The 10000-nt window shown below is 37.4% G+C and overlaps 1 long non-coding RNA gene across 1 annotated transcript in view; it reads left to right on the top strand.

The window, feature by feature from the left end:
* Positions 1–6294, top strand: part of LOC307146448 — a 7740-nt gene extending 1446 nt beyond the window's left edge. Inside the window, exons 2-3 of the long non-coding RNA XR_013819100.1 lie at positions 2987–3099; positions 5796–6294. This is a non-coding gene — a long non-coding RNA (uncharacterized lncRNA). The remainder of the gene's footprint in view (positions 1–2986; positions 3100–5795) is intronic.
* The last annotated feature ends 3706 nt before the right edge of the window (positions 6295–10000 follow it).

Consider the following 10000-nt stretch of genomic DNA (forward strand, 5'->3'; position numbering starts at 1 on the left):
TACTGCTCCACTGACCATATACTTGTCACTCCACTGCACACCTCAGATCACTTCATCCTCACTCTCAACCTCAACCTGCCTCAGAACACAACACACACTCCTCCTCAGGTCACCTTTCGGCGAAACCTACGTTCACTCTCACCCTCTCGCCTATCCTCTTTGGTCTCATCCACACTTCCACCTGATCAGCTCTCAACACTTGATACTAACAGTGCAACTGATACTCTTTTCTCCACTTTAACATCCTGCTTGGACAACTTCTGCCCCCTTTCCTCCAGGCCAGCCCGCGCCACACCCTCTGCCCCCTGGTTATCTGATGTTCTCCGCGAACATCGTTCTAAACTCAGGGGTGCAGAGAGGAAGTGCCGCAAATCGAAAGATCCTACTGACCTTGGTCTTTATCAATCCCCCCTCTCTTCCTTCTCTGCTAATACAATTCTTCTGACTCTCGCATGCTTTTCAAAACCTTCTCTCTTCTCAACCCTCCTCCTCCTTCATCAACCCTAACAGCTGACAATTTTGCCACAGTCTTCATAAATAAAACAACCACCATCAGTGGCCAATTTACCAATCCACAAACTGACACACAAATTTTACCACCTAACACACACATTCTACCCTCCTTCTCTCTGCTTTCAGAGGCAGTAGTCTCCAAACTCCTCCTTTCCAATCGCCCTACTACCTGTCTGCTTGATCCTATTTCCACTAATCTATTCCAAGCCATTTCTTCTTCAGTTGTACCCGCACTCACGCACATCATCAACACCTCTCTTCACACCGGTACCTTTCCCACAGCATTTAAGCAGGCTCGGGTAACCCCACTGCTTAAGAAACCAGCACATCTGGAAAATTACAGACCAGTATCCCTTCTTCCATTCATCGCGAAAACACTTGAACGAGTTGCTTTCAAACAGATCTCTTCCTTTCTTACACAGAACAACCTCCTGGACAACAATCAGTCTGGTTTTAAAAGCGGACACTCAACTGAGACTGCCCTGCTCTCAGTAATTGAAGCTCTGAGACTGGCAAGAGCAGCCTCCAAATCCTCAGTTCTCATCCTGCTGGATCTGTCTGCTGCCTTTGACACAGTTAACCACCAGATCCTCCTGTCAATCCTAAAGATGAAGGGCATCTCGGGAACCGCACTCCAATGGTTCAAGTCTTACCTCTCAGGTAGGTCCTTTAGGGTGTCGTGGAGGGGTGAGGTGTCTAAGACCCAACATCTAGCTACTGGAGTGCCTCAGGGCTCAGTGCTTGGACCACTTCTCTTCTCCATCTACATGACATCACTAGGATCTGTGATTCAGAAACATGGCTTTTCCTATTACTGCTATGCTGAAGACACACAACTCTACCTCTCATTCCAGCCTGATGATCCGACGGTAGCTGCTCACATCTCAGCCTGCCTGACAGACATTTCTGGCTAGATGAAGGACCACCACCTTCAACTAAACCTTGTGAAGACAACACTTCATCACAACTTCACCATTCAGCTAGGCTCGTCATCCATAACTCCATCAAGGTCAGCCAGGAACCTTGGAGTTGTAATTGATGATCAATTGAACTTCATAGACCACATTGCCAGAACTGCCCGGTCATGTAGATTTGCCTTGTACAACATTAGGAGGATCAGGCCTTTTCTATCAGAACATGCTACACAACTTCTTGTCCAAGTGCTTGTTCTATCCAGACTGGACTATTTTAATGCTCTCCTGGCTGGTCTTCTAGCTTGCACTGTCAAACCTCTGCAACTGATCCCAAAATGCTGCAGTTAGAGTGGTCTTTAACGAGCCGAAGAGAGCACATGTCACTCCTCTCCTCACAAAATTGCACTGGTTACCAGTTGCCGCTCACATCAAATTCAAGTCACTGACGTTTGCCTACAGAACAACCACTGGCTCTGCTCCCTTTTACCTAAACTCATTAAGGTTTATGTGCCACCCAGAAACTTGCGCTCTGCAAGCGAACGTCGTCTTGTGGTGCCACACTTTTTCTCTTCTATTTATAAAAAATAAAATAAAAATAAATAATTAAAAATTACATGTACTGCGTTAGATTAAACTGAGAAGGGTCATAGCACTTGCATATTGTTGTCCTACTTTTAACTGCTTCTATTGTTCTCATTTGTAAGTCGCTTTGGATAAAAGCGTCTGCTAAATGAATAAAATGTAAATGTATTACAATTATCATGACAATTTAGCCCATTGCCTTATTTTTATTAATAATAATAATAATAATAATAATAACAATAATGGAAAATAACACAATTACAATTAAAAATAATGTTTATATAGTAATTTTATAGTAATTTACACTGTATTACAAAAAAAATCACTTACATTTTTTTTAATTACAATTAATTAAAATGTTATTTAAATATTGTACTTAACAGGATTATTATAATTCTAAACTTAAACCATCATTACTTTAAATAAAATAAACGTTAACTGAAATAAAATAAATTGTAGTTTAACTTGTTTTCATTTAGTTTAACTTGATGTACTAAAAGTAACTAAAACTGAAATAAAAAAATAAAATGAGAAGATATAAAAACATTTTATAATATATTATTATATATTTAAAAAAAAACAATAATTCATAAAAATGAACAAAACATACAACAAAATGTCTAAAACATTAAAATGATTATGGAAAATACAAAAATAAAAACTAATATATGTATATAAAAATAGGCTTCCTTGTCTTCATGCAAAATATGATTTTGTTATATTTTGTTTTCTTTTTGATTTTCAGTCATAAATATCTCAGACATGACCACTGACAGGTTTCAAGAGATGCCATGTTTCTTTGTACCAACAAGTCAAAGTTTGCGCTGCTATCCATGACTAAAAATGGTCAGAGACTACATTTAAATTGAAGTGGGAAGCCTGTCAGGGTGAATCTGTTCTGTTGAAGCCTGTTTAGGGCTTTTCACTGCTCGTCCTGTATACAGTGGTCAGTTCATTTCCTCTGTGTGTGCCTGCAGGGGACGTCAGACTGAGTCTGGGCTCGTCATCTTCAGCGCTTGGCGCTCTGCCTTCACATGGAGCTCTTTGATATCGGCCTGTCAGGGGGCATCGGATAAGACGAGCCTAAGAGGTATGGGAATGTCCAGTCTTTCTTACACATACACACACAAACAGAGCCTGTAGGTTTGTGGGGCCCGAGGTGAGATTATGATATTCTTGGTGTAAAAAAATGGGCATAATATTAAAAATCCACTCCAACGTGAATAGTGTTTTCTTTCTATATGAGAGACAGTGTTGAAAGAATCATACTGTAAAAATGTTTATTTAGTGCAAGAGATTAAATGTAAAGAAATCACAATTAAGGCCCGTTCACACCAAGGACGATAACGATAAAGATATAGTTCTAAAAATCGTTGTAAATATAAAGGAATAGCATATTCAACAACTTTTAATGATATGAGAGAAACGGTATCGTTGGAATCACTTTCAAAATGATTTTTTTTCAGCTGATGAATGATAAAAACATTGACAGCCAATCAGAAATCACCAGATTTTAAAAAGCTTGAGCATTTGACACTGAGCACTGGTGTGGACGTTAATATAGTTATCGTTTTAGTTATAGTTCTTGGTGTGAACGGGACTTCAGTGTAGAAAAAGACTAAAAGTACGCTCTGGAAATTATGTAGCCTATAATAAACCCGAAACAAAATAATGTATAAATAAAATAAAATTAATTAAACGCAAAGACAACAGCTTAAAAAGAAAAATACATAATCATTTTTTTACATTTTTGTGGAAACTGTGAACATTTAAAAGAACAAAAAGAACAGCATTTATTTAAAACAGAACTCTTTGGTTAGCAAACCCAATTTAGGTTTTTCCAGCTCCGAAAGTCAACGGAGAGTTGCTAGACTACCCTGGCTGCAAAATACATTTTGCTGCCGCTAGGGTGCATCTACATTTCTAGGCTACTCTTTGGTAACATAATTAATCGATTTAATGTGACCTTGCTGAATAAAAGTATTAATTTCTTAAAAAGTATTTCCAAACCCAAACTTCTGAATTGTAATATATATATATATATATATATATATATATACAGTGCTATGCATAAGTTTAGACACCCATGCTAAAGTTGACTAAAAAGAGGAATAAAAAATCATCTTTTGGAAATTGAACTTAATGCCTTAATTTAAAAAAATAGGAAAAATCCAACCTTTAAGGACACCAATTTTCTTTGTGAATGAATAATGTATCGTAAATAAATAAATGTTCTTCCTTAAAATACAGGGTGCATAAGTTTGGACACCCCTATGTTAAATTCCCATAGAGGCAGGCAGATTTTTATTTTTAAGTATTTTTTTTAATTTTTTTTTTAGGATACTATGCATCCTGATAAAGTTCCCTTGGCCTTTGGAATTAAAATAGCCCCACATCATCACACAGCCTTCACCATACCTAGAGATTGGCATGGGGTACTTTCCATAAGATCATCTCTCAATGCAAATCATTAGCATAGCTATTAGGCTAACTGAAATAAAACCATGCCAATCTCTAGGTATGGTGAAGGCTATGTGATGATGTGGGGCTATTTTAATTCCAAAGGCCAAGGGAACTTTATCAGGATGCATAGTGTCCTAAAAAAAAATAAAAAAAATACTTAAAAATAAAAATCTGCCTGCCTCTATGGGAATTTAACATAGGGGTGTCCAAACTTATGCACCCTGTATTTTAAGGAAGAACATTTATTTATTTACGATACATTATTCATTCACAAAGAAAATTGGTGTCCTTAAAGGTTGGATTTTTCCTAATTTTTTAAATTAAGGCATTAAGTTCAGTTTCCAAAAGATGATTTTTTATTCCTCTTTTTAGTCAACTTTAGTATGGGTGTCTAAACTTATGCATAGCACTGTATATGAAGAGTTCAGATGCAAAAGCCTCTAAGTGCCATCTGACATTTTCTTCTAGAATGATCATTTTTATAAAGCTTGTATATTTAAGTTAAGTAATTTCACTTAAATGGCAATGCAAATTACCTATTATTAACATTCTAGAAGAAAATTTCAGATGGCACTTGAACTCTTCATATATATATATATATATATTAGGAGAAATTTATATAGAAGTTTATAGCCTGAGGGTGTTTATTGGGTGCCAATCGTGCACTAGTAACTTAGTAATTTAGTTCTTATGATTTTATCTGCAAATGTTTTATGGACCGTCTCTTGCTGCCCTAGGCGATCTCTAATTTATCGCCCATAGGATGGGATAGCCTGTTTACAAATGCATTGTTATCGCTTGATGCTATCTCCTAAAGCGACATGACCGTAGGTTTGTACTGTAGCAACCCGCGGGAATACGACAACATGGTTTACTTGAACGTCGACCCGGGAATTTGAAATAAATTCTCATTGAGGCTTGCATCTCGAGAAGATTCTAAGGCACAGAAATAAGGCTCTGCAGCACGGCTGTCATTTCTTACTACCCTTCAGTCCCTTTGAATGCAAGATGTCAGCCCATCAGCATTAGCACGGACCTCGGAAATACCACCGGATTCCTCGGCTGTATATCCATGGGAAGTGAAATGTTTTTACTTCTTATGTCAACCACATCCAAACAAATCTATAAAATGTCGTGTTCCTCCAGCGTTGGGCTGTCTGGAGTGCAAGATTAGGGATTTATGAAGACGGAGTTAAACGCAAGGGTCAGTTTTGTCTGGGATTTTGCCCGTTCAACATGCATCTTCCCTAATGCAGTCAGACGTCTCACTAAAAGGAAAGATTGTGCTCCAAAGCATCCGTTTCTCTCTCTTTCTGTATCTAGGAGCCCAAGACCTTGCCCAAGACACCGATACAGAACTGAGTGACGCTTCCTCAAAGTGAGCCAGTGAAGAGGATCGGATGAAGTGAGTGAGTGCGTTAAATAGGGCTTGGACACCTCAGCAAGATAATTTTGTAGCAGAGGAATCTGACAGGCCTTATGCTGAGTCGGCAGTCTGTTGGAGACTGGCAGGCGTGGCCTTTTATCCTTCCACATGTTTCACAGCAATTGGACAATCAGCCACTGCAGTGAAAATCCATAGTATTGATCGGCCCTGTATCTTCTCTATAATTCTCCAGCAGGAAATCCCTGATGACAAATTATATCTGCACCAGTTTTTGATTGGTGCTTTGATGTAAGCGATCTCCTAGGGCAGGCGCGGGAACTAGGCCCGGGTTTATTAATACATGACGCTTGGCTCTACGGTCAGACTTCATGGTTCGAGCCCCACAGCCTAAACTACCCATCAGACCCCAAAAACAAAGAAGTAATGTGACAGTTTCACCAGAAATTAAAGTTCTGTCATTATTTATTCACTCCCATGTGTACTGTTGTTGTTATTTCTTTCCAGGAAACAGAAAATAATAAAGATTTTGAATATAAAGGGGGTGATTAAATGACAGAATTTTCTATTTTTATTTCATAAACTGTTCTTTTTAAACAATAACCATAGGATTAAAGGATGTAGAATATTGTCATGCAGAATAAGGCATTAACATGTGCTTTATAAATACTAATAAACAGTCAATATCCTAGTAATATGCATGCTAATAAGCAACTAGTTGATAGTGAGAATTGGATCCTAAACTAAAGTGTTGCTAGTAAATGAATACTTTTATTCAGCAAGGGTGCAGTAAATTGATCAAGTGGGGGGAAAGGCATTTGTAAAAGGTTTCTGTTTTAAATAAATGCTGTTCTTTTGCACTTTCTATTTATTAAAGAATCCTGAAAAAAAATCTGTATTACGGTTTCCACAAATATATGAAGCAGCAAAACTGTTTTCAACATTGATAATAATAAGAAATTTTCTTGAGCAGCAAATCATCATATTAGAATGATTTCTGAAGGATCATGTGACACTGAAGGCTGGAGTAATGATGCTGAAAAGCAGCTTTGATCACAGGGATAAATTACATTTTAAAATATATTAAAATAGAAAACTGTTCTTTTTAAATTGTAATAATATTTCACAATATTACTGTTTTTACAGTATTTTTGATCAAATAAATGCAGCCCTGGTGATCATAATAGACTTCTTTCAAAAACATTTAATAAAATCTTTTGTGTGTGTGTGTGTGTGTGTGTGTGTGTGTATATATATATAAATATATTTATTTATTTATTTATATATATATAATGTGTCTGTACACATAAATACACATATTTTTTACATTTAATTACAACCTATATTTACATATACATTATGCCAAACAAATCTATGGACCGTCTCTTGCTGCCCTAGGCGATCTCTAATTTATCGCCCATAGGATGGGATAGCCTGTTTACAAATGCATTGTTATCGCTTGATGCTATCTCCTAAAGCGACATGACCGTAGGTTTGTACTGTAGCAACCCGCGGGAATACGACAACATGGTTTACTTGAACGTCGACCCGGGAATTTGAAATAAATTCTCATTGAGGCTTGCATCTCGAGAAGATTCTAAGGCACAGAAATAAGGCTCTGCAGCACGGCTGTCATTTCTTACTACCCTTCAGTCCCTTTGAATGCAAGATGTCAGCCCATCAGCATTAGCACGGACCTCGGAAATACCACCGGATTCCTCGGCTGTATATCCATGGGAAGTGAAATGTTTTATTTCTTATGTCAATTCAAATTGACATAATTCAAAAGTTTGGGTTTGGAAATACTTCCAGTCCAGAAATACTTTTTAAGAAATGAATACTTTTATTCAACAGGTCACATTAAATCGATTAATTATGTTATATAAACTGAACAAAATTATAAACGCAAAACTTTTGTTTTTGCCCCCATTTTTCATGAGCTGACCACCATTTGACTCACGCAGTGCAACACATCTCCTTCGCATAGAGTTGATCAGGTTGTTGATTGTGGCCTGTGGAATGTTGGTCCACTCCTCTTCAATGGCTGTGCGAAGTTGCTGGATATTGGCAGGACCCGGAACACGCTGTCGTATACGCCGATCCAGAGCATCCTAAACATGCTCAATGGGTGACATGTCCGGTGAGTATGCTGGCCATGCAAGAACTGGGATGTTTTCAGCTTCCAGGAATTGCGTACAGATCCTTGCAACGTGCATTATCATGCTGCAACATGAGGTGATGGTTCTTACTGACCCCAAACTTTTGAACGGTAGTGTATAATGTTACAAAAGCTTTCTGTTTCAGATAAATGCTGTTCTTCTGAACTTTCTATACATCAAAGAATCCTGAAAATTTGTAATTAACTGTTTTCAACATTGATAATAATACTAAATGTTTCTTGAGCATCAAATCATCATATTAGAATGATTTCTGAAGGATCATGTGACACTGAAGACTGGAGTAATGATGCTGAAAATTTTCTTTGCATCACAGGAATTCATTCATTTACAATATAGAAAACAGTTATTTTCTTTTAAAAACATAAAAAATCTTACAGATTCCAAACTTTTGAACGGCAGTGTAGGTGCAATATTGCTTATAGTCAACAGCATGGGGACCATCAAAAGTGTAACCTGAATTTGTTTTGATTTGAAGTAATTTCAGATAGAAGAGTCAGATAATCATTAACACAATTTTATTTAAACACTAATGATGAGTCTGTTTTATTTACTCGCATTTAGCACTTGGCAAGTGACATTTTGGTACCTGGTTGCAAGTAATAGTAAATGATTCCTTATTTCTCCTTATTATATTTTTCACATATAATTTTTTTTTCATTTACTTTTAAATTATGCTGTAATAAGTTTTAATTTACTGTTTCTCTCAACAGTAATTCTGCCAAATGTTTGAGCCTTCTCATCGCATGCTCTGATGTGTAATATCGCCAAAAAACACACCAAAGAACCAGATGACACCACAGAGAGTCTGTTCATCGACCAGCAGATGCTACATGCAAAAATGGTAAGCTCTTTTCTCATTGATCGGCTGCTATGGAGTTTAAGTTTAAAACAAAGTTGGTTGTTTTTTGTAGGTTTTCAGATTTCTAATGAGCACATCTATGGAATAAGTAAATGCTGTGCTGCACGTTAAAGTTCACAAAATCAAACCGTTAAGATATTTAGTAACACAGTTTTTTAAAAAGCATGTTTTATACCATGGGATCACTGAACTAATACTTAAAATAAGGGAAGGAAGCAAGGATGGATGGATGGATGGATGGATGGATGGATGGATGGATGGATGGATGGATGGATGGATGGGCGGACAGATGAACGGACGGACAGTATGTATTGGTCTAGATCATCAATACATCGATGTATTGGTCTAGAGATGTGGTTCTTGACAATGTCACCCACATTTTTAAAGACAAGTGAACAGATGGTCAAATAGATGAATACTATATAAAAACTCCAAGTCCAACAGTAGTATTCAGGTACATAAATTATTAGGCCTAAATGTAAAATAACACTATTGTGTTCACTGTAGAAATTAAATATAGATGAATTCTTTGTTAAAGCTGTATTTTGTTGTTTTATTAACATTAATGACACAGACAGCAGCAGGAATATTAGGCTGTTTTCACTTTAAGACCGAATATACTGACACACATCCGGTTTCTTTCTCAACTGTTTAAGTTCACTTAAGACATAACTGAGAGAATACTTGCCGAGACGGTTATTTTGAGACAGTTTGTGTGTATGTGTCCGTTCAAGCGCAAGGAAGCGAAAAAGAGGAATCAATTCGGTGTCTGAAACGCATCTCTCTCTCTCTCTCTCTCGTTTTAAATTGTGTTTAAAGTGTATATATAGTTTAAAACGCTCTCTTTCGTAGCTCTAAGCTCTATCCAACTCTTGCTTTGCAACCTGCCGAAATTAGCGGCGAACCCGAACGGAGATCCTGTGTCACAAATCCAATGATATTCCGTGAAAGGCGAGGGCGTATAAGAATAGGTTTTATTGCGAGGCAGAGCGGATCATTTCTCCACATAATCCGGACTTTGACAGGGAAGGAGGGGAAGAACGCGAGGTTTTGCACGCCGTTCTTTGGCCCTTCTGGAAGCGTTCTGAGAGCGGGGAACCTTTTA

The sequence above is a fragment of the Squalius cephalus genome (genome assembly GCF_949319135.1).
Source record: "Squalius cephalus genome assembly, chromosome: 18".
Taxonomy (NCBI): domain Eukaryota; kingdom Metazoa; phylum Chordata; class Actinopteri; order Cypriniformes; family Leuciscidae; genus Squalius; species Squalius cephalus.